Source organism: Notolepis coatsorum (genome assembly GCF_963971535.1).
Source record: "Notolepis coatsorum genome assembly, contig: SCAFFOLD_2349, whole genome shotgun sequence".
Lineage (NCBI taxonomy): Eukaryota > Metazoa > Chordata > Actinopteri > Aulopiformes > Paralepididae > Notolepis > Notolepis coatsorum.
Genome location: NW_028174025.1, coordinates 1 through 24,959, shown reverse-complemented (window position 1 = coordinate 24,959; position 24,959 = coordinate 1). Strand labels below are relative to the sequence as shown.

Below are 24,959 nucleotides of genomic sequence, written 5' to 3'. Positions count from 1 at the left end.
GAGATATCGGGGTATATAAAAAACTCCCATATGACCTAGTAGGAATTACCACTAGGAGGCTGACGTGAATGGCTTTTCCCAGTCGGAAGCTGGTTCTTCCGCTTCTTCCCACCTGACGTGAACGCACCATTGCCTCCTGCCTAGAGGAGCTTGTCTCGGCTCATGCGGGGGGCCAATCAGAGAGGGGCTTCGCTCAACCAATCAGAGAGGGGTCTGCAGAAATGGGAGGGGTCTGCAAAAATGGAGTTCAACCAATCAGAGAGGGGTCTGCAGAAATGCGGCTACGAATTGTAGAGACGCGAGCGGCGTGATCCCTCTTCCGGGTTCCTCCTCCTCCCCTTCTTCCGGGTTCCTAACTCCTCCCCTTCTTCCGGGTTCCTCCTCCTCCCATTCTTCCGGGTTCCTAACCCCTCCCCTTCTTCCCAACAAGGCGAGGATCCTGGAAGTCCTGTGGTGGAGAGAGAAGTAGCTACACCAAGTTACTGATATACATATACCCCTTAAATTACATCGGATTATTATATTATATTATTGTGCGTCGTCGAGGGCGTTGTTTTTGTTTCAAACAAACAAACAAACCGCCCGTCGCTTGTTTGTTGACGTCGCTCCGCCGATGCGCGCGCAGGGTGTGTTCAATACGTGGAGGGGACACTACTGTAAATGTACACAGCGATGGCATTGAAGGTAGGAGTTTCTTTTTTTCCTCACTAACATTTTTTTTGCGATTGCCATAATAATAAAGCTACTGTACCAACACGTGACTTTGCAGAAAAAGGGGTGTGTGTGTGTTATAGGCTGTAACCGGTTCCATATGGCTCTGTCAGCTCAGGCCAGCCTACTGTAGTATTAATATTAAGGTGCCACATAGACATTAATGTTGCACATGTTTGTATAATGCTGTAGGATTTGGGCGAGAGAGAGAGGGGGGGTACAGTAGAGAGAGAGACAGAGGGAGATAAAGAGAGAGAGAGGAGGTACAGTAGAGAGAGAGACAGAGGGAGATAAAGAGAGAGAGAGAGGAGGGACAGTAGAGGGAGAGAGAGAGACAGAGGGAGATAAAGAGAGAGAGAGGAGGTACAGTAGAGAGAGAGAGAGGGAGATAAAGAGAGAGAGATAGAGACAGAGGGAGATCAAGAGAGAGAGGAGGTACAGTAGAGGGAGAGAGAGACAGAGGGAGATAAAGAGAGAGAGAGGAGGGACAGTAGAGGGAGAGAGAGAGACAGAGGGAGATAAAGAGAGAGAGAGAGAGAGAGGGAGATAAAGAGACAGAGGGAGATCAAGAGAGAGAGGAGGTACAGTAGAGGGAGAGTGAGACAGAGGGAGATAAAGAGAGAGAGGAGGTACAGTAGAGGAAGAGAGAGAGACAGGGAGATAAAGAGAGAGAGAGGAGGTACAGTAGAGAGAGAGAGGGAGAGAGAGAGAGACAGAGGGAGATAAAGAGAGAGAGGAGGTACAGTAGAGGGAGAGAGAGACAGAGGGAGATAAAGAGAGAGAGGAGGTACAGTAGAGGGAGAGAGAGACAGAGGGAGATAAAGAGAGAGAGGAGGTACAGTAGAGGGAGAGAGAGAGGAGGTACAGTAGAGAGAGAGACAGAGGGAGATAAAGAGAGAGAGGAGGTACAGTAGAGGGAGAGAGAGACAGAGGGAGATAAAGAGAGGAGGTACAGTAGAGGGAGAGGGAGATAAAGAGAGAGGAGGTACAGTAGAGGGAGAGAGAGAGGAGGTACAGTAGAGAGAGAGAGACAGAGGGAGATAAAGAGAGAGAGAGGAGGTACAGTAGAGAGAGAGAGACAGAGGGAGATAAAGAGAGAGAGAGGAGGTACAGTAGAGAGAGAGAGAGACAGAGGGAGATAAAGAGAGAGAGAGGAGGTACAGTAGAGAGAGAGAGACAGAGGGAGATAAAGAGAGAGAGAGGAGGTACAGTAAAGGGAGAGAGAGACAGAGGGAGATACAGAGAGAGAGAGGAGGTACAGTAGAGGGAGAGAGAGACTATTTCAGGTGTAGAGACAGGGAAGCGCTCAGCTGACAGGATGTGTAGTGAGAGAGAGAGAGAGGGGGGGGGAGCTGCATGGAGTCCCATAGGTCAAAGATTATTGACCCCCGGATAGCCAGACCTTTCCTCTTGGCGGCCCCCACCCCTTCACACACACACACACACACACACACACACACACACACACACACAGTGACACACACTACAACAGAATGCAGTCTTTTGTACGTTTCCTCAGAATTCTCGCTATCTTTCAGTGACCAGTTACTGATGATTAGTCATCGTCATCGTTAGACCGTTGACGTTTTCTCAAAATTCTAATGTAAATCTCTAAATAAGTGGGGCAATGATGTCTGTGACGGTGGTGGGGGGGGGGGGGGGGGATGTTCTTGCAGCCAGCAGGCCACAGGTGTTGGCTAATGAGCCACGAGCTGCTGTCGCAACAACAAGTGCACACAGGCCTTATTACCTGCCTGCCTGCCTGGCTGTGTGCTTGGCTGCCCTCCTTAACGCTGGCAGCCTAGTGACTCTAGCTCTTATCATGTGTCACAGGTTGCTGCTGTTGTTGTTGTTGTTGTTGTTGTTGTTATTGTTATTGTTTTGTATCTGTGACTGTGCCAGTGCTCAACTACAATACATTATTGATATTGTAATGAGAGAACACAATCTCTGTATCACAAACGAGGCTGAAAAGCGTTTATTTAACTACCACACTACCAAAGGGTTAACCCTTTCACTACCACATACAGAAGGTTAAACCTTTCACTACCACACTACAGAAGGTTAACCTTTTCACTACCACACTACAGAAGGTTAAACCTTTCACTACCACACTACCAAAGGGTTAACCCTTTCACTACCACACTACAGAAGGTTAACCCTTTCACTACCACACTACAGAAGGTTTTCCTTTCACTACCACACTACAGAAGGTTAACCCTTTCACTACCACACTACAGAAGGTTAACCTTTCACTACCACACTACAGAAGGTTAACCTTTCACTACCACACTACAGAAGGTTAACCTTTCACTACCACACTACAGAAGGTTAACCCTTTCACTACCACACTACAGAAGGTTAACCTTTCACTACCACACTACAGAAGGTTAACCCTTTCACTACCACACTACAGACGGTTAACCTTTCACTACCACACTACAGAAGGTTAACCCTTTCACTACCACACTACAGAAGGTTAACCTTTCACCACCACACTACAGAAGGTTAACCTTTCACTACCACACTACAGACGGTTAACCTTTCACTACCACACTACAGAGGGTTAACCTTTCACTACCACACTACAGAGGGTTAACCCTTTCACTACCACACTACAGAGGGTTAACCCTTTCACTACCACACTACAGAAGGTTAACCTTTCACTACCACACTACAGAGGGTTAACCCTTTCACTACCACAATACAGAAGGTTAACCCTTTCACTACCACACTACAGAAGGTTAACCTTTCACCACCACACTACAGAAGGTTAACCTTCTGTAGTGTGGTGGTGAAAGGGTTAACCCTTTGTCGTGTGGCGGTGAAAGGGTTAACCTTCCGTATTGTCACAGTGAAAGGGTTAACCCTTTGGTCGTGTCTGTGGTAGTGAAAGGGTTAAGTGTTTCAAATACCTTTTTAAAAGGTCATGTAGAATCGAAGCTAGACAAAGCTAGAAAAACAATATTGCAGGGTCATGTTGCTAATGGAAAATCTGTCAAAACGACTGCAATAGATAGCCTATTTTGTCTGTACTGTATATCAATGCAACCCAACCGTCTCTTATTTAATGCTGCAATGATCGTAATCATGAAGATCGCAACCATAATGATGATAAAATACCATTTTACATAGAGATGCGCTGGTGTTGATGCTGGTGTTTGCTATGAATCAGATATGTGGCTAAAACCAGCCCAATCTCGCTTAAAATATGTAAATAAAATACTTATCACTACAGGAAGAAGGTAAATGTTATAGCCATAAGTGATATATTGACATCAGTCAGGGTGGGTGGGTGTCTTAGTCTAGTGGTCAGAGCTGTGTTTGTATCAGGGTGGGTGTCTTAGTCTAGTGGTGAGAGCTGTGTTTGTATCAGGGTGGGTGTCTTAGTCTAGTGGTGAGAGCTGTGTTTGTATCAGGGTGGGTGTCTTAGTCTAGTGGTGAGAGCTGTGTTTGTATCAGGGTGGGTGTCTTAGTCTAGTGGTGAGAGCTGTGTTTGTATCAGGGTGGGTGTCTTAGTCTAGTGGTGAGAGCTGTGTTTGTATCAGGGTGGGTGACTGTCTTAGTCTAGTGGTGAGAGCTGTGTTTGTATCAGGGTGGGTGTCTTAGTCTAGTGGTGAGAGCTGTGTTTGTATCAGGGTGGGTGTCTTAGTCTAGTGGTGAGAGCTGTGTTTGTATCAGGGTGGGTGTCTTAGTCTAGTGGTGAGAGCTGTGTTTGAATCAGGGTGGGTGTCTTAGTCTAGTGGTGAGAGCTGTGTTTGAATCAGGGTGGGTGTCTTAGTCTAGTGGTGAGAGCTGTGTTTGTATCAGGGTGGGTGTCTTATAGAGCCATATGAAATCCGTTTTATTATTTTCCAAATTCCATTTTATTTTTTCCCAAATTCAATTTTTTCCGTTTTAATATTTCAGAATTCTGTATTTTGCCTTTTATGCTCATTTTACCATCAGAAATAGTGTCTAATAAGTGGGAATGAATAAATGTCCACAATTGAATAAGATATAACAGTCCATTTAATGTTTTTAAGTGCTGCAACTCAGAAATACAGTTCAATTTTACACACTATTTTTCAATTAATATTGTGACAAAATAAAAATACATATTTCAAGTGTAAACAATAGATACAGCTAGCTACTACTGACATTATCACAATGACAATGTCAGTAACCTAGCTATATCTATTATATTGTGATGAAATATAGTAATGCATAATTTAGGCACCTTTAGTTTAGTTTATTTCGTTTATAAAGGACAGTGTATAATGGCAATCGTTTGCATTAAACAAATGGATGGGTGCACTAGATTTAGCAAGAAGCTATCATTTCCATCTATAGTCCTATGTACTGTAACGTTTCATAGCTATTTAAGTTTATTTAGATTATAAAGGGCAGTGTATAATGACAATCGTTTGCATTAAACAAATGGATGGGTGCACCAGATTTAGCTAGAACTTCTAGAAGCTATCATTTCCATAGATAGTCCTATAACGTTACATGGCTAACTAAGTGTATTTAGTTTATAAAGGGCAGTGTATAATGACAATCGTTTGCATTAAACAAATGGATGGGTGCACTAGATTTAGCTAGAAGCTAAACGTCCTAACGTTATAGCTATTTATTACATGGCGTTTTCACATTCGCCGAAATGCTTGCTTGTGATTGGTCAACAGCCCCCCGACTGCGGTCATTATTTTTCAATAATGACCGCAGATTTTTCAATAATGACCGCAGAGCGCAGCTGTTCGCAATCAAGCCCACTGACACACTGTTTCAGTGCAATTAGACACTGCCGTGCCGGCGATGACAGGGGGCGGAGCGACGAGCGGAACAGAACACAGCGGAGCCAGAACACAGAGGCTGCCCGCGATAATAATAATCACTTTATTTGGGCTGACAGAGCCACAGAACAACTGCGATTTGTCAAATGAATTAGGTATATTGTTAGTAAGTTAGCCATGTAATAAGCGGGATAATGTATAGCGCTGCACTGACAGCGGAGCCAGAGGCTGCCCGCGATAATAATAATCACTTTATTTGGGCTGACAGAGCCACAGAACAACTGCGATTTGTCAAATGAATTAGGTATATTGTTAGTAAGTTAGCCATGTAATAAGCGGGATAATGTATAGCCTACTCGGTCATTGTCGCAAAATAATTGACCTTCACTACGTTTAAAACACCTCGGCGCGGCGCCTCGGTATTTTAAACTCCGTGTCGGTCAATTATTTTGCGACAATGACCTCGTAGCTATACATTATCCCTTACTTAATCACAATAGTGTCGCAAGTGTTTTTGCGGGTCCAGTCCACGGAACGTTGACAGAATTAGCAAAACACCTTATCACCGGAGGCATAAAAGTCATTAGGATACTGTTCTGCTCTGAATTGAGGGCTTATTGTGGAATTGTTTAGCTTCTTGACGATGTTAACACTGAAGCAGCCAGACGCTTGAGCACCGCGGCTGTGTTGTGTGTAACACGCTGTAGAGTCCCCGCCTCCCCGGTCGCGTGTGCACCAAACGTTCCACCCAAAAACGAAATTTCAGTCCAGATTAGGCCAAATTCTGCAATATTCCACGTTTTGCAGTTGATTCCATTTTTATTGGTTAATTCCGCGATTCCGTCCGCGATTCCGTGAACGCGGATTTCATATGGCTCTAGTGTCTTAGTCTAGTGGTGAGAGCTGTGTTTGTATCAGGGTGGGTGTCTTAGTCTAGTGGTGAGAGCTGTGTTTGTATCAGGGTGGGTGTCTTAGTCTAGTGGTGAGAGCTGTGTTTGTATCAGGGTGGGTGTCTTAGTCTAGTGGTGAGAGCTGTGTCTGTATCAGGGTGGGTGGGTGTCTTAGTCTAGTGGTGAGAGCTGTGTTTGTATCAGGGTGGGTGTCTTAGTCTAGTGGTGAGAGCTGTTTGTATCAGGGTGGGTGTCTTAGTCTAGTGGTGAGAGGCTGAACTGTGTTTGTATCAGGGTGGGTGTCTTAGTCTAGTGGTGAGAGCTGTGTTTGTATCAGGGTGGGTGTCTTAGTCTAGTGGTGAGAGTTGTGTTTGTATCAGGGTGGGTGTCTTAGTCTAGTGGTGAGAGCTGTGTTTGAATCAGGGTGGGTGTCTTAGTCTAGTGGTGAGAGCTGGCTTTGTATCAGGGTGGGAGGCTTAGTCTAGTGGTGAGAGCTGTGTTTGTATCAGGGTGGGTGGGTGTCTTAGTCTAGTGGTGAGAGCTGTGTTTGTATCAGGGTGGGTGTCTTAGTCTAGTGGTGAGTAGGGATGGGTACCTTTCACATTTGAACCGATACCGGTACCGGTACCTGTGAATCGATACCGGTACCCAACGGTACCTTTTTTCGGTACTTTAAAAAAAAAAAAAAAAAAAATTTGTATTATTTATTTTTTTTACTTTTTTTTTTACTTTTTTTTTTTTACTTTTTTCTTTTCATGTCAACGTTCACACGCACAATATATGCTTACCTAGGATTTGACTTGATTCAACAACAAAGCAGTCGGAGCAATGACAAGCCGAAAACTGTCGAAATTTTATTTACCTACCTCAGTCGTAAAAAAAAATCCAAACTTCAAATAACTACAATTTCGACAGTTTTCGGCTTGTCATTGCTCCGACTGCTTTGTTGTTGAATCAAGTCAAATCCTAGGTAAGCATATATTGTGCGTGTGAACGTTGACATGAACAGAGAAAAGTAAAAAAAAAAGGTAAAAAAAAAAGGTAAAAAAAAAAAGTAATAAAAAATATTTATTTTTATTTTTTTTAAATTTTTTTTTCGGTTTCTCACTTGATTCGATACTCGGTAGTACCGACGTGTTTCGGTTCGGTACCTCAAAAGTACCGAATTCGGTACCCATCCCTAGTGGTGAGAGCTGTGTTTGTATCAGGGTGGGTGTCTTAGTCTAGTGGTGAGAGCTGTGTCTGTATCAGGGTGGGTGGGTGTCTTAGTCTAGTGGTGAGAGCTGTGTTTGTATCAGGGTGGGTGTCTTAGTCTAGTGGTGAGAGCTGTTTGTATCAGGGTGGGTGTCTTACTGTCTTAGTCTAGTGGTGAGAGCTGTGTTTGTATCAGGGTGGGTGTCTTAGTCTAGTGGTGAGAGCTGTGTTTGTATCAGGGTGGGTGTCTTAGTCTAGTGGTGAGAGCTGTGTCTGTATCAGGGTGGGTGTCTTAGTCTAGTGGTGAGAGCTGTGTTTGTATCAGGGTGGGTGTCTTAGTCTAGTGGTATGAGCTGTTTGTATCAGGGTGGGTGTCTTAGTCTAGTGGTGAGAGGCTGAGGCTAAGCTGTGTTTGTATCAGGGTGGGTGTCTTAGTCTAGTGGTGAGAGCTGTGTTTGTATCAGGGTGGGTGTCTTAGTCTAGTGGTGAGAGCTGTGTTTGTATCAGGGTGGGTGTCTTAGTCTAGTGGTGAGAGCTGTGTTTGTATCAGGGTGGGTGTCTTAGTCTAGTGGTGAGAGCTGTGTTTGTATCAGGGTGGGTGTCTTAGTCTAGTGGTGAGAGCTGTGTCTGTATCAGGGTGGGTGGGTGTCTTAGTCTAGTGGTGAGAGCTGTGTTTGTATCAGGGTGGGTGTCTTAGTCTAGTGGTGAGAGCTGTTTGTATCAGGGTGGGTGTCTTAGTCTAGTGGTGAGAGGCTGAGCTGTGTTTGTATCAGGGTGGGTGTCTTAGTCTAGTGGTGAGAGTTGTGTTTGTATCAGGGTGGGTGTCTTAGTCTAGTGGTGAGAGTTGTGTTTGTATCAGGGTGGGTGTCTTAGTCTAGTGGTGAGAGCTGTGTTTGTATCAGGGTGAGTGTCTTAGTCTAGTGATGAGTGCTGTGTTTGTATCAGGGTCTTAGTCTAGTGGTGAGAGCTGTGTTTGTATCAGGGTGGGTGACTGTCTTAGTCTAGTGGTGAGAGCTGTGTTTGTATCAGGGTGGGTGTCTTAGTCTAGTGGTGAGAGCTGTGTTTGTATCAGGGTGGGTGTCTTAGTCTAGTGGTGAGAGCTGTGTCTGTATCAGGGTGGGTGTCTTAGTCTAGTGGTGAGAGCTGTGTCTGTATCAGGGTGGGTGGGTGTCTTAGTCTAGTGGTGAGAGCTGTGTCTGTATCAGGGTGGGTGGGTGTCTTAGTCTAGTGGTGAGAGCTGTGTTTGTATCAGGGTGGGTGTCTTAGTCTAGTGGTGAGAGCTGTGTTTGTATCAGGGTGGGTGTCTTAGTCTAGTGGTGAGAGCTGTGTTTGTATCAGGGTGGGTGTCTTAGTCTAGTGGTGAGAGCTGTATTTGTATCAGGGTGGGTGTCTTAGTCTAGTGGTGAGAGCTGTGTCTGTATCAGGGTGGGTGTCTTTAGTGGTGTCTCTAGTGGTGAGAGCACTCGCCCATGATGACCACAAGCTAGGCCTGTCTCTTGTGTAGAAAAGGACATGTGTGTCTTAGTCTAGTGGTGAGAGCTGTGTTTGTATCAGGGTGGGTGTCTTAGTCTAGTGGTATGAGCTGTTTGTATCAGGGTGGGTGTCTTAGTCTAGTGGTGAGAGGCTGAGGCTAAGCTGTGTTTGTATCAGGGTGGGTGTCTTAGTCTAGTGGTGAGAGCTGTGTTTGTATCAGGGTGGGTGTCTTAGTCTAGTGGTGAGAGCTGTGTTTGTATCAGGGTGGGTGTCTTAGTCTAGTGGTGAGAGCTGTGTTTGTATCAGGGTGGGTGTCTTAGTCTAGTGGTGAGAGCTGTGTTTGTATCAGGGTGGGTGTCTTAGTCTAGTGGTGAGAGCTGTGTCTGTATCAGGGTGGGTGGGTGTCTTAGTCTAGTGGTGAGAGCTGTGTTTGTATCAGGGTGGGTGTCTTAGTCTAGTGGTGAGAGCTGTTTGTATCAGGGTGGGTGTCTTAGTCTAGTGGTGAGAGCTGTTTGTATCAGGGTGGGTGTCTTAGTCTAGTGGTGAGAGGCTGAGCTGTGTTTGTATCAGGGTGGGTGTCTTAGTCTAGTGGTGAGAGTTGTGTTTGTATCAGGGTGGGTGTCTTAGTCTAGTGGTGAGAGTTGTGTTTGTATCAGGGTGGGTGTCTTAGTCTAGTGGTGAGAGCTGTGTTTGTATCAGGGTGAGTGTCTTAGTCTAGTGATGAGTGCTGTGTTTGTATCAGGGTCTTAGTCTAGTGGTGAGAGCTGTGTTTGTATCAGGGTGGGTGACTGTCTTAGTCTAGTGGTGAGAGCTGTGTTTGTATCAGGGTGGGTGTCTTAGTCTAGTGGTGAGAGCTGTGTTTGTATCAGGGTGGGTGTCTTAGTCTAGTGGTGAGAGCTGTGTCTGTATCAGGGTGGGTGTCTTAGTCTAGTGGTGAGAGCTGTGTCTGTATCAGGGTGGGTGGGTGTCTTAGTCTAGTGGTGAGAGCTGTGTCTGTATCAGGGTGGGTGGGTGTCTTAGTCTAGTGGTGAGAGCTGTGTTTGTATCAGGGTGGGTGTCTTAAAGTAGAGCCATATGAAATCCGTTTTATTATTTTCCAAATTCCATTTTATTTTTTCCCAAATTCCGTTTTTTCCGTTTTAATATTTCAGAATTCTGTATTTTGCTTTTTATGCTCATTTTACCATCAGAAATAGTGTCTAATAAGTGGGAATGAATAAATGTCTACAATTGAATATGATATAACAGTCCATTTAATGTTTTTAAGTGCTGCAACTCAGAAATACAGTTACATTTTACACAATACTTTTCAAATAATATTGTGACAAAATAAAAATACACATTTCAAGTGTAAACAATGGATACAGCTAGCTACTACTGACATTATCACAATGTCAGTAGCCTAGCTATATCTATTTTATTGTGATGAAATATAGTAATGCATAATTTAGGCACCTTTAGTTTAGTTTATTTCGTTTATAAAGGACAGTGTATAATGACAATCGTTTGCATTAAACAAATGGATTGCACCAGATTTAGCAAGAAGCTATCATTTCCATCTATAGTCCTATGTACTGTAAAACGTTTCATAGCTATTTAAGTTTATTTCGATTATAAAGGGCAGTGTATAATGACTCGTTTGCATTAAACAAATGGATGGGTGCACTAGATTTAGCAAGAAGCGATCATGTCCTAACGTCTATATGAATTGAAAATGGGGGACCCTGATGGAAACAAGACAAACGTCTTTCTCAGGTCTGCATCCCCTTAACAATTGTATGTATTGAGCCGTACTGTATTGTACCCATTCTGCAATCTGTTAAATAAAGTTTTCATTCATTCATTCATAGCTATTTAATCACAATAGTGTCGCAAGTGTTTTTGCGGGTCCAGTCCACGGAACGTTGACAGAATTAGCAAAACACCTTATCGCCGGAGGCATAAAAGTCATTAGGATACTGCTCTGCTCTGAATTGAGGGCTTATTGGGGAATTTATTAGCTTCTTGACGATGTAAACACCGAAGCAGCGAGACGCTTGGGAGACTGCCTGTGTTGTGTGTAACCCGCTCTAGCGTCCGCCTCCCCGGTCGCGTGTGCACCAAGCGTTCCACCCAAAAACGGAATTTCAGTCCAGATTAGGCCAAATTCTGCAATATTCCACGTTTTGCAGTTGATTCCATTTTTATTGGTCAATTCCGCGATTCCGTCCGCGATTCCGTGAACGCGGATTTCATATGGCTCTAGTTAGGGGTGGGAATCACCAGTTTCATCATGATACGATACGATATCGATTCTTTGGACAACGATACGATATTTGCCGATATCACAAAGTCTCTCACGATACAATACGATACGATTAGATTCAGGTGCCTGCGATCGATATGAGATGATATCATATGCCCATTTAACACAATCAGTTATGAGACTCGCCACAGGATTTTCAAAATAAGAGTATCGATATGAATCGATCTTATTACATCGCATCGATCCGATTCGATCGTTGATAATTACATCGATGTATCGATCTGGATCGATGTATCGTCCCACCCCTAGCTCTAGTGTCTTAGTCTAGTGGTGAGAGCTGTGTTTGTATCAGGGTGGGTGTCTTAGTCTAGTGGTGAGAGCTGTGTTTGTATCAGGGTGGGTGTCTTAGTCTAGTGGTGAGAGCTGTATTTGTATCAGGGTGGGTGTCTTAGTCTAGTGGTGAGAGCTGTGTCTGTATCAGGGTGGGTGTCTTTAGTGGTGTCTCTAGTGGTGAGAGCACTCGCCCATGATGACCACAAGCTAGGCCTGTCTCTTGTGTAGAAAAGGACATGACCACAGAAACCACAGACCAAACAAGACACAACATAATACAGTAATAATAATAATAATAATAATAATAATAATAAACAAGACTTCACAGGACAATAACTGCAATAATAATAAATAACTTTAATGACAATATATAGAAATAATAAAAACAGAATATAAAAATACAATTATATTACCACAGACATTACAAAGGACACCCCCCCCCCCCCCCCCCCAGGACCAACATCCTGACCCGCTTCGCTGCTAGATCAGGGCCTTTACTCTCTCGGCCGCTGACGCCCACAACCCAATGTTGCATTCTTTAACTCCAATTACCCGAGCCGTGGAGATCTCCATATAAATCACATCTAAGAATGTTAAAGCCCAATTGCATCTCTGTGCCTCACTGCATCACTGCATCACTGAGCACAGAGTTACCGGCTTCCTGGACTTTTACATTTAAAACAACATTGTCAATATTACACTTAATTAGTGATGCACGATATATCGGCCGATATGGCAGTTTTTTTTACACATCTGTATCGGTCCGATTTTGGTCCGATATGGCCGGAAATTTTTTATCTTTATTTTTTTTGGATTTTTTTTATTTTATTTGTACATGTTTTGGCCTTAAATATTTTCAAAATATCAGTCATTTCTGAAAATAAGTTACAAAAGTAAAAAAAAAAAAAGGGCGTTTTGGAAAATAGCCCTTTATTTGATTATCATAAAAAAGTGTTTTCTATACAGAGATATCGACATCGGTAAATATCGGTATCGGCCAGAACAGCAATATTAATCTTTTTTTTTTTGATCCACCTTTTCTCCCATTTTCTATATTTTCTCCCATCCCAATTTCGTATCATCCAATTCAACCCTCCCCTGTCACGAACGCTGTTTCTTGCCTCCCACAAGCCGGCTGCAATGTGGACTAAGTCATACATAGCACAAGTCCCCTCCGGTACTTGAGGTAACAGCAGTCGCATCTTTTCACCTGCGCAGCTCGATCTCTCAGTGTCGAGGAGTAACGCGTGGGAGGCTCACGCTGCCCCCGACACTTCCTGATTCTACTGCGCAGGCGCACCAACCGACCTGTAGGAGTCGCTGTCCACAACGCCCGATCCCCACCCATCAGTTTCCCACCCCCTAATACGGCCAATGTGTATTAGTATGAACGACCAGCTAAACTGAAAGCAATGTGGAGCGCTGGGATCGAACAGGCGAGCCCAGCGTCTCCGCATTCGTGGCGAGCGCCTTGCCCACTACGCCACGTAGCCGCCCTGGAGTTTGTCGTTTTATTGTTATGATTTTATATGCTTTTTTGCTTTTTCTCTCTTATGTAAAGGTTAACCGTCTGTAGTGTGGTAGTGAAAGGGTTAACCTCCCGTAGTGTGGTTGTGAAAGGGTTAACCCTTTGTCGCGTACTTTGTATATATATATTAGGGCTGGGCAATTAATTTGATTTTATTATTATTATTTCTTTTACTTAACTTTCTTAAACGATGACGATTCTGACTTGAGTTATTTTGTATGTTACACGAGACTTTTAAGTTTAAGTCAAGCCCTTTGATATATGTTATGTTTAAGTTTAAGTCAAGCACTTTGCTATATGTTATGTTTAAGTTTAAGTCAAGCACTTTGCTATATGTTATGTTTAAGTCAAGCACTTTTATATACTGTATGTTATGTTGTCTGTTTAAGAAAGAGTGCAATAAAGGATTTTATTGAAAAAATAAGAATCGCGTGAGAGAATCGTGATCTCAATTCTTAGAGAGAAAAATCATGATTCACATTTGAGCAAGAATCGCCCTCTCTTTATCTCCCTCTGTCTCTCTCTCTCTACTGTACCTCCTCTCTCTCTCTTTATCTCCCTCTGTCTCTCTCTCTCTCTACTGTACCTCCTCTCTCTCTCTTTATCTCCCTCTGTCTCTCTCTCTACTGTACCTCCTCTCTCTCTCTTTATCTCCCTCTGTCTCTCTCTCTACTGTACCTCCTCTCTCTCTCTTTATCTCCCTCTGTCTCTCTCTCTCTACTGTACCTCCTCTCTCTCTCTTTATCTCCCTCTGTCTCTCTCTCTCTCTCTACTGTACCTCCTCTCTCTCTCTTTATCTCCCTCTGTCTCTCTCTCTCTACTGTACCTCCTCTCTCTCTCTCTCTCTTTATCTCCCTCTGTCTCTCTCTCTCTCTACTGTACCTCCTCTCTCTCTCTTTATCTCCCTCTGTCTCTCTCTCTCTCTACTGTACCTCCTCTCTCTCTCTTTATCTCCCTCTGTCTCTCTCTCTCTCTACTGTACCCTAATATATATATATATGATGTGTGTTTCAGGCCCAAGTGTTGTACGACTTCACAGCAGAGGCAGGAAACAACGAGCTGACGGTGAGGGAAGGAGAGACCATCACCATCCTGAACCAGGTACACACACACACACACACACACACACACACACACACACACACACACACACACACACACACACACACACACAGACACACACACGCACACAGACACACACACACACACACGCAGACACACACACACGCACACACGCACACAGACACACACACACACACACAGACACACACACACACACACGCACACACGCACACAGACACACGCACACACACACACAGACACACACACACAGACACACACACGCACACAGACACACACACACACACACACAGACACACACACACACACGCACACACGCACACAGACACACACACACACACACACACACGCACGCACGCACACACACACACACACACACACACACACACACACACACACACACACACACACACACACACACACACACACACACACACACACACACACACACACACACATATTCACACACATATACACACACATCAGGGGTGTAAAAAGTACCCAGAAATTATACTTAAAATCATAAAAGTCAGAGTATCTGGCTAAGGAACTGTGCCCTGAGTGGGAGGTTTGTCCTGAGAGTAGGGCTGCACGATTTTGGGAAATAATCTAATTGTGATTTTTCTGACAGATATTGCGATTGCGATTACATTTGCGATTATAATAAAAAAATATATAAGCAGCCCCACAGAGGTTTATTGTAAAATGCGGCTTGCATCTGGCCTACGCTACGCGGTGGGTCTGTTCGGGACACCGAGCCTGAAAATGTTTATTTTTACCTGGGAATTGATACCGGTGCCCAACGGTACCTTTTTTTCCTGTACTTTGCTCTCCCTCTCTGAAGTCTAAACTTCACAACATACAATCTAAAGCCCCTTACCTCCCTCTCCCAAACCGATCTTGTACCTCAATGGGACTTCCTGGTTAAAAATAAAATAAAATAAATTGCCCTGAGAGAGAGGTTTGTCCTGAGAGGGAGATTTGTCCTGAGAGAGAGGTTTGTCCTGAGAGGGAGGTTTGTCCTGAGAGGGAGGTTTGTCCTGAGTGGGAGGTTTGTCCTGAGAGAGAGGTTTGTCCTGAGAGGGAGGTTTGTCCTGAGAGAGAGGTTTGTCCTGAGTGGGAGGTTTGTCCTGAGAGGGAGGTTTGTCCTGAGAGGGAGGTCTGTCCTGAGGTTTGTCCTGAGTGGGAGGTTTGCTCTGAGTGGGAGGTTTGCTCTGAGAGGGAGGTTTGTCCTGAGAGAGAGGTTTGTCCTGAGTGGGAGGTTTGCCCTGAGTGGGAGGTTTGTCGGAGGTTTGTCCTGAGAGGGAGGTTTGTCCTGAGTGGGAGGTCTGTCCTGAGGTTTGCCCTGAGTGAGAGGTTTGTCCTGAGTGGGAGGTCTGTCCTGAGTGGGAGGTTTGCCCTGAGTGGGAGGTTTGTCCTGAGAGGGAGGTTTGTCCTGAGTGGGAGGTTTGTCCTGAGTGGGAGGTTTGTCCTGAGTGGGAGGTTTGTCCTGAGTGGGAGGTTTGTCCTGAGTGGGAGGTTTGCCCTGAGAGGGAGGTTTGTCCTGAGTGGGAGGTTTGCCCTGAGTGGGAGGTTTGTCCTGAGTGGGAGGTTTGTCCTGAGTGGGAGGTTTGTCCTGAGTGGGAGGTTTGTCCTGAGTGGGAGGTTTGTCCTAAGAGGGAGGTTTGTCCTGAGAGGGAGGTCTGTCCTGAGTGGGAGGTTTGTCCTGAGAGGGAGGTTGGTCCTGAGTGGGAGGTTTGTCCTGAGTGGGAGGTTTGTCCTGAGTGGGAGGTTTGCCCTGAGTGGGAGGTTTGTCCTGAGTGGGAGGTCTGTCCTGAGAGGGAGGTTTGTCCTGAGTGGGAGGTTTGCTCTGAGTGGGAGGTTTGCTCTGAGAGGGAGGTTTGTCCTGAGAGAGAGGTTTGCCCTGAGTGGGAGGTTTGTCCTGAGTGGGAGGTTTGTCCTGAGAGGGAGGTCTGTCCTGAGTGGGAGGTTTGTCCTGAGTGGGAGGTTTGTCCTGAGAGGGAGGTTTGTCCTGAGTGGGAGGTCTGTCCTGAGGTTTGTCCTGAGAGGGAGGTTTGCCCTGAGTGGGAGGTTTGCCTGAGAGGGAGGTTTGCCCTGAGTGGGAGGTTTGCCCTGAGTGGGAGGTTTGTCCTGAGAGGGAGGTTTGTCCTGAGAGGGAGGTTTGTCCTGAGAGGGAGGTTTGTCCTGAGAGGGAGGTCTGTCCTGAGGTTTGTCCTGAGTGGGAGGTTTGCTCTGAGTGGGAGGTTTGCTCTGAGAGGGAGGTTTGTCCTGAGAGGGAGGTTTGTCCTGAGAGGGAGGTTTGTCCTGAGAGGGAGGTTTGTCCTGAGTGGGAGGTTTGTCCTGAGTGGGAGGTCTGTCCTGAGGTTTGCCCTGAGAGAGAGGTTTGTCCTGAGAGGGAGGTTTGTCCTGAGTGGGAGGTCTGTCCTGAGTGGGAGGTTTGCCCTGAGTGGGAGGTTTGTCCTGAGAGGGAGGTTTGTCCTGAGTGGGAGGTTTGTCCTGAGTGGGAGGTTTGTCCTGAGTGGGAGGTTTGTCCTGAGTGGGAGGTTTGTCCTGAGTGGGAGGTTTGCCCTGAGAGGGAGGTTTGTCCTGAGTGGGAGGTTTGCCCTGAGTGGGAGGTTTGTCCTGAGTGGGAGGTTTGTCCTGAGTGGGAGGTTTGTCCTAAGAGGGAGGTTTGTCCTGAGAGGGAGGTCTGTCCTGAGTGGGAGGTTTGTCCTGAGAGGGAGGTTGGTCCTGAGTGGGAGGTTTGTCCTGAGTGGGAGGTTTGCCCTGAGAGGGAGGTTTGTCCTGAGTGGGAGGTTTGTCCTGAGTGGGAGGTTTGCCCTGAGTGGGAGGTTTGTCCTGAGTGGGAGGTCTGTCCTGAGAGGGAGGTTTGTCCTGAGTGGGAGGTTTGTCCTGAGTGGGAGGTTTGCCCTGAGAGGGAGGTTTGCCCTGAGTGGGAGGTTTGTCCTGAGAGGGAGGTTTGTCCTGAGAGGGAGGTTTGCCCTGAGTGGGAGGTTTGTCCTGAGTGGGAGGTAAAGACTGTTTTAAACTGTTGAACAGTAATGCAGAACTATTTTATTGCACTGCACTATTGCATCATTTGACTCTTTTTTATAATAATAATAATAATAATAATAATAATAATAATAATAATAATAATAATAATAATAATAATAATAATTATTATTATTATTATTATTATTATTATTATTATTATTATTATTATTATTATTATTATTATTATTATTATTATTATTATTATTATTATTATTATTACCCCCCCTACTCTGGAACTCCATTGCCTACACCCCAGGCTCTGTCACCCATATTGTACGACTCTGAACTCTGTTGCCTATTCTCAACTTATACTCGACCTACTGCTTTCACTGTCTACAACTGCCCTACAACTGCCCTACAACTGCCCTACACTGCCCTACACTGCCCTACACTGCCCTACAACTCCCCTACAACTGCCCTACAACTACCCTACAACTGCCCTACAACTGCCCTACACTGCCCTACACTGCCCTACAACTGCCCTACACTGCCCTACAACTGCCCTACACTGCCTACACTGCCCTACACTGCCCTACAACTGCCCTACACTGCCCTACAACTGCCCTACAACTGCCCTACAACTGCCCTACACTGCCCTACAACTGCCCTACAACTGCCCTACAACTGCCCTACAACTGCCCTACACTGCCCTACAACTGCCCTACACTGCCCTACACTGCCCTACAACTGCCCTACACTGCCCTACAACTGCCCTACACTGCCCTACAACTGCCCTACACTGCCCTACACTGCCCTACACTGCCCTACAACTGCCCTACAACTGCCCTACACTGCCCTACAACTGCCCTACACTGCCCTACAACTGCCCTACACTGCCCTACACTGCCCTACAATGCCCTACACTGCCCTACACTGCCCTACAACTGCCCTACAACTGCCCTACACTGCCCTACAACTGCCCTACACTGCCCTACACTGCCCTACACTGCCCTACAACTGCCCTACACTGCCCTACAACTGCCCTACACTGCCCTACACTGCCCTACACTGCCCTACACTGCCCTACACTGCCCTACAACTGCCCTACACTGCCCTACACTGCCCTACAACTGCCCTACAACTGCCCTACACTGCCCTACACTGCCCTACAACTGCCCTACAACTGCTCTACACTGCCCTACACTGCCCTACAACTGCCCTACACTGCCCTACACTGCCCTACACTGCCCTACAACTGCCCTACACTGCCCTACACTGCCCTACACTGCCCTACACTGTCTACACTGTCTACACTGCCCTACACTGCCCTACAACTGCCCTACACTGCCCTACACTGCCCTACACTGCCCTACACTGCCCTACACTGTCTACACTGTCTACACTGCCCTACACTGCCCTACACTGCCCTACACTGCCCTACACTGCCCTACAACTGCCCTACACTGCCCTACACTGCCCTACAACTGCCCTACACTGCCCTACACTGCCCTACACTGCCCTACACTGCCCTACACTGCCCTACAACTGCCCTACACTGTCTACACTGTCTACACTGCCCTACACTGCCCTACACTGTCTACACTGCCCTACACTGCCCTACAACTGCCCTACACTGCCCTACACTGCCCTACACTGCCCTACACTGCCCTACACTGTCTACACTGCCCTACACTGCCCTACACTGCCCTACACTGCCCTACAACTGCCCTACACTGCCCTACACTGCCCTACACTGCCCTACAACTGCCCTACAACTGCCCTACAACTGCCCTACAACTGCCCTACACTGCCCTACACTGCCCTACACTGCCCTACAACGCCCTACAACTGCCCTACAACGCCCTACAACTGCCCTACACTGCCCTACACTGCCCTACAACTGCCCTACACTGCCCTACAACTGCCCTACACTGCCCTACAACTGCCCTACACTGCCCTACACTGCCCTACAACTGCCCTACACTGCCCTACACTGCCCTACAACTGCCCTACACTGCCCTACACTGCCCTACACTGCCCTACAACTGCCCTACACTGCCCTACAACTGCCCTACACTGCCCTACAACTGCCCTACAACTGCCCTACACTGCCCTACAACTGCCCTACAACTGCCCTACACTGCCCTACACTGCCCTACACTGCCCTACACTGCCCTACACTGCCCTACAACTGCCCTACACTGCCCTACAACTGCCCTACAACTGCCCTACACTGCCCTACAACTGCCCTACAACTGCCCTACACTGCCCTACACTGCCCTACACTGCCCTACACTGCCCTACACTGCCCTACAACTGCCCTACACTGCCCTACACTGCCCTACACTGCCCTACAACTGCCCTACACTGCCCTACAACTGCCCTACACTGCCCTACACTGCCCTACAACTGCCCTACACTGCCCTACACTGCCCTACACTGCCCTACAACTGCCCTACACTGCCCTACAACTGCCCTACAACTGCCCTACACTGCCCTACACTGCCCTACAACTGCCCTACAACTGCCCTACACTGCCCTACACTGCCCTACAACTGCCCTACACTGCCCTACACTGCCCTACACTGCCCTACAACTGCCCTACAACTGCCCTACACTGCCCTACACTGCCCTACAACTGCCCTACAACTGCCCTACACTGCCCTACACTGCCCTACAACTGCCCTACACTGCCCTACACTGCCCTACAACTGCCCTACACTGCCCTACACTGCCCTACACTGCCCTACACTGCCCTACACTGCCCTACACTGTCTACACTGCCCTACACTGTCTACACTGCCCTACACTGCCCTACACTGCCCTACAACTGCCCTACACTGCCCTACAACTGCCCTACAACTGCCCTACACTGTCTACACTGCCCTACAACTGCCCTACAACTGCCCTACACTGCCCTACAACTGCCCTACAACTGCCCTACACTGCCCTACACTGCCCTACACTGCCCTACAACTGCCCTACACTGCCCTACACTGCCCTACAACTGCCCTACACTGCCCTACACTGCCCTACAACTGCCCTACACTGCCCTACACTGCCCTACAACTGCCCTACACTGCCCTACACTGGGGTGATCGGTAGGGATGGGTACCTTTCACATTTGAACCGGTACCGGTACCCAACGGTACCTTTTTTCGGTACTTTAGTCTCAAGAAATGTAATCTACCTACCTCAGTCGTAAAAAAAAAAATCCAAACTTCAAATAACTACAATTTAGACAGTTTTCGGCTCGTCATTGCTCCGAGTGCTTTGTTGTTGAACCAAGTCAAATCCTAGGTAAGCATATATTGTGCGTGTGAACGTTGACATGAAAAGAAAAAAGTAAGAAAAAAAAAGGTTAAAAAAAGATTTATAAAGTTTATTTATTTTTTTATTTTTATTTTTTTTTCGGTTTCTCACTTGATTCGATACTCGGTAGTACCGACGTGTTTCGGTTCGGTACCTCAAAAGTACCGAATTCGGTACCCATCCCTAGTGATCGGGCCTTCTCTCGCACTGCACCTGACCCTGGAACTCCCCCCCTCAGACCATCAGAGACTCCCCCACACTCTCCAGCTTCAAATCCCGCCTCAAAACCCACCTGTTCTCCCTAGCCTTCAACCCCCCCCTCCAACCTGATTGATGTTTGTTAAGTGGTCCGCACACCAGAGGCGACCGTCGCTCTGTCTAGCTGGGGGTGTGGTTACTTGTTTCCCCCCGGAGGGAGATGTGGGAGGACGGACCGGACGTTAGTTTGTTGTGAAGCGAGCGTATTAGCAGGTAGCTGTGTTGTGCTTTACGAGTGAACTAAACCCATATTGAGCTGGAATTAAACCACCTATACGAATACAACCTCTCCTCATTCTTCCTGACATTACTGCATGACTGATCGCTACAATACGTTCACTACCACCATACGTTTTTTTCTATTTTTTTCCTACTTTTTCTCCCCATTTCTTTAATTTTTTTCTCCCTTCCCCAATTTCGTATCGTCCAATTCTCCCCTCCCCTGTCTCGAACGTTGCTAGACCATGCCTCCCACTGGTCGGCTGCAGTGAGGACCAAGCCTTGCATCACGTGTCCCCTCCGGTACACGAGGAGGCAGCCGTCGCATCTTTTCACCTGCACAGCACGATCTCTCAGCGGCGGGGGTCTGCGTGGGAGGGACACGCCGCCCTCGTCGCTTCCTGATTCTCCTGCGCAGGCGCACCAACCGACCTGTAGGAGTCGCTGTCCACAACGTCCGATCCCCACCCCCCAGCTTCCCACCCCCTAATACTGCCAATTGTATTAGTATGAACGACCAGCCAAGCTGTAGGGCTGGGCGATATGGAAACAAATCATATCGCGATAACGATATGATAATGTTATCATATTTCTCGATATCGATAATTATCGAAATTGTTATAAGTATATATAAAAAAAAAAAAAAAGTACCTTTTCTTTTTTTTACTTTTTTTTTTTTTTTTAAACAACAGATGTATGTTTATTTTGCAGCAATTCTTTGTCATCTTTAGTGTTACATCCCCTCACACTCCAGTTCTCAGGCTGCAGCTGGTTTAAAAGCTAAAGTAAACCGGCTTCTCTGCTGGCTGTGGCTCCAGGGGAGTTGAACAGTTCTGGCTCTGCTAGTTTATTTTCGATCTTTTGGCGCTTTTTTGGTGGACAAACCACCGCACATGTGCACCGTGACTCGTGACTGGAGTCTAGTTCTGCTAGCACACATAGCCTACTGTGTACAGACGGTTTCAAACTGTATTTTAAATTAGAAAGCAAACTAAATAAATGGACAAGAGAAAAATAAATCTCAATTTGGTCAGTATTGTCATTTGGACAAGCAAAGCCATTACTTTAAGTTGCAGGCAAGAAAGACAAGTCTGTCCACTGTCTCTGGTTTTAAAACTGCCCTGTTGCAGGTCACAAAAAAAATAAATAAAAAAATTCGATATTCGATATCGATTATTAAAATATATCGCAATATTTATCGTTATCGTTATATCGCCCAGCCCTACCAAGCTGGTAGCAACGCCGAGAGCTGGGCTCGAATCCAGCATCTCCTGGGGGAATCCAGCATATCCAGCATCTCCAGCGAGCGCCTTGCCCACTGCGCCACCTAGCCGCCCCAGAGAATGTTTTTTCACTGAAGACGCAAACTGTTCTGTTCTCAACTAGGGCTGCACGATTAATCGATTTTAAATCGAAATCGCGATTTGGAATGATGCAATTATCAAAAAAAGAAGAAAAAAAAGAACCGCAATTTTTTTTTTACTTTTAAAAAAAAATTAATTATTTATTTTTTTAACCAGGAAGTCCCATTGAGATACAAGATCGGTTTGGGAGAGGGCGGTAAGGGGTTTTAGATTGTGTGTTGTGAAGTTTAGACTTCAGAGAGGGAGAGTAAAGTACAGAAAAAAAGGTACCGTTGGGTACCGTTATCGATTCCCAGGTAAAAAGAAACATTTTCAGGCTCGGTGTCCCGAACAGACCCACCGCGTATTTAATCGCAATCGCAATATCTGTCAGAAAAATCGCAATTAGATTATTTCCCAAAATCGTGCAGCCCTATTCTCAACCATAATTTTCTTTGGACAATAAACCTTACAAACTACATCAGCTGCAGCCTGGACATTAAACTCTGTCAACATCCACAACTTATTTTGTTACCCGAGTATAAAAACACTAGTAGGTGCATCGTGGCGCATTGTTAATTTATTAGTTAATGACAAGCGGCCACTAAACCTTAAGTTCTCCAACTAACGTTATTTATTTAAATTGTTCCTGTTAATAATAATTAACATAAGTAGCATGGTAATAATACGTAGGTTATTGATCAATGAATGTATTGATACACAAATGATACACCAGTAGAACTTCTGTACTACTTATGTTATTTCCTCACTGTCCTTGCTGTGTCGCCAGGCCGTCGCCTCAAAAAATAGGATCGAGGCGATTTTTAGCGAGGCGACAGAAATAGCTGCGCGACCGTCGCTTCAAAATCTCCTGCCGTGTGGGTTCTCTCATTCATAACAATGGAAGCGATAGAATTCTGTCTGGTCGCCTCGCTTTAAAAAAATTGGTCGCCTAGGCGGTCAGGTGGCGTAGCGGAGATTGCGTTCGTCACCAACGCCGGAGATGCTGGGTTCGCATGTTCGAATCCAGCTCCCGGCGTTGTCACCAGCTTGGCTGGCCGTTCACACTAATACAATTGGCAGTATCAGGGGGTGGGAAAGCTGGCGGGTGGGTCCTGGGCGTTGTGGACAGCGACCCCTACAGTTCGGTCGGGGCGCCTGCTCAGCAAGGGTAGGATCTGGAGAGAGATAGTGTGGCCTCCCACACGTTACGTTACACTCTCCCCGGTGAGAACCTGCGCGGCCAGGTTGGCCTGCCCCAGGCTGCACATGCGTCGGAGGAAAGCATGTGACAGTCTCCGGCCTCTCGGACCAACAGTAGGGGAAAGTGCGCAACAACCAGGAAGGGTGGGATGAGGGAAAAATCGGAAAAAGAAGGAGGGGAAAAAGATAATCAAAAAAATAAAATAAAAAATAAATAAAATAAAAATCGGTCGCCTGACAAAGATCGCCCGCCGTGTGCGGACCACTTTACTGTCTCTCTATGTTTCTCATGCTCCCTGTTTCCCCGTGGTCTTATATGTTCCTTTTTTTGTTTCTTTGTCTTACTATGTTACAGTCTCTGCCTACTGTCAGCGACTTCGGGTCCTTGAGAAGCGCTATTATAAATAAAATGAATTATTATTATTATTATCATAATGATCACAACTACCTACCTCATACTATAGTCTACCCATATAACTCTGTATGTTGGCCTGTACAATAGTGCTGTATATACCGTACATATACCTTTACCACATATATTTATATATCTGTCTGAATATACTTGCATATTATAATCCTTCTATATACCTACTATACAATATACACCTGCATATAACCCATATAACTCTGCATATACCGTATATATATTTATTCTTACCATCTGTCTGTACATACCTGTATATAATCCTTTTTACATACCTGTAGATACTATATCTATATTATCTGTACATATCCCTTACCTTTACTACTAGTTACGCTGCGGGCCAGTATGACTTAATATCATATTGTCTTTATACCTGTATCACTGTACATATTCAATATTACACCCTGGTTCATTTGCACCCTACCCTAAGTTTTGTATCTCATCTCATGTCTGCATTGTACCTCACTGTTACTCATTTTACTCCGTATTGTATATATATATTGATTCGATTTTTTTATTTAATTTTTTTTTTTACTTACTTTCTTTTTACTGTATGTAGCACACTCTCAGGGGCTCATACAGAAACGAGCATTTCATCATAAAGTATTCTGTATTTTGTTGTGTGACTATTATATTATAAACAATCTTGAAACTTGAACTTGGTTGGATTACTCGCTCTTAATATTTGCTTTCCGGTTGGATGCCAAAACTCTTTTCGTCGTACTGCACTTGTGCTGCATGATGACAATACATTTTGAATCTAATCTAATCTAAACCTGTTGAAATTCCTTTCGGCAGGGGTGGCGCCCTCCACAGTGATAGGCCAGCAAGTAAACAGTGGGTTTAAGGAACACTCACTCCCCCAACTCCTGATCTGAGCGCACAGTATTGGGGATGTGCATGACTGAACAAAATCATTTTAGAATAGTCTACTGTTCTTAAAATTCGCATTTCTCTGTGTGTGTCTCTTTTTAGGTCGTGGGCGGAGGATGGGT

At 45.9% G+C, this 24,959-nt stretch overlaps 1 long non-coding RNA gene across 1 annotated transcript; it reads left to right on the top strand.

The window, feature by feature from the left end:
- The first annotated feature begins 463 nt into the window (after positions 1–463).
- Positions 464–24,959, top strand: LOC311247645. Its single transcript, XR_014620862.1, has 3 exons — positions 464–684; positions 14,164–14,250; positions 24,940–24,959. It is a non-coding gene; the product is annotated as an uncharacterized lncRNA (long non-coding RNA).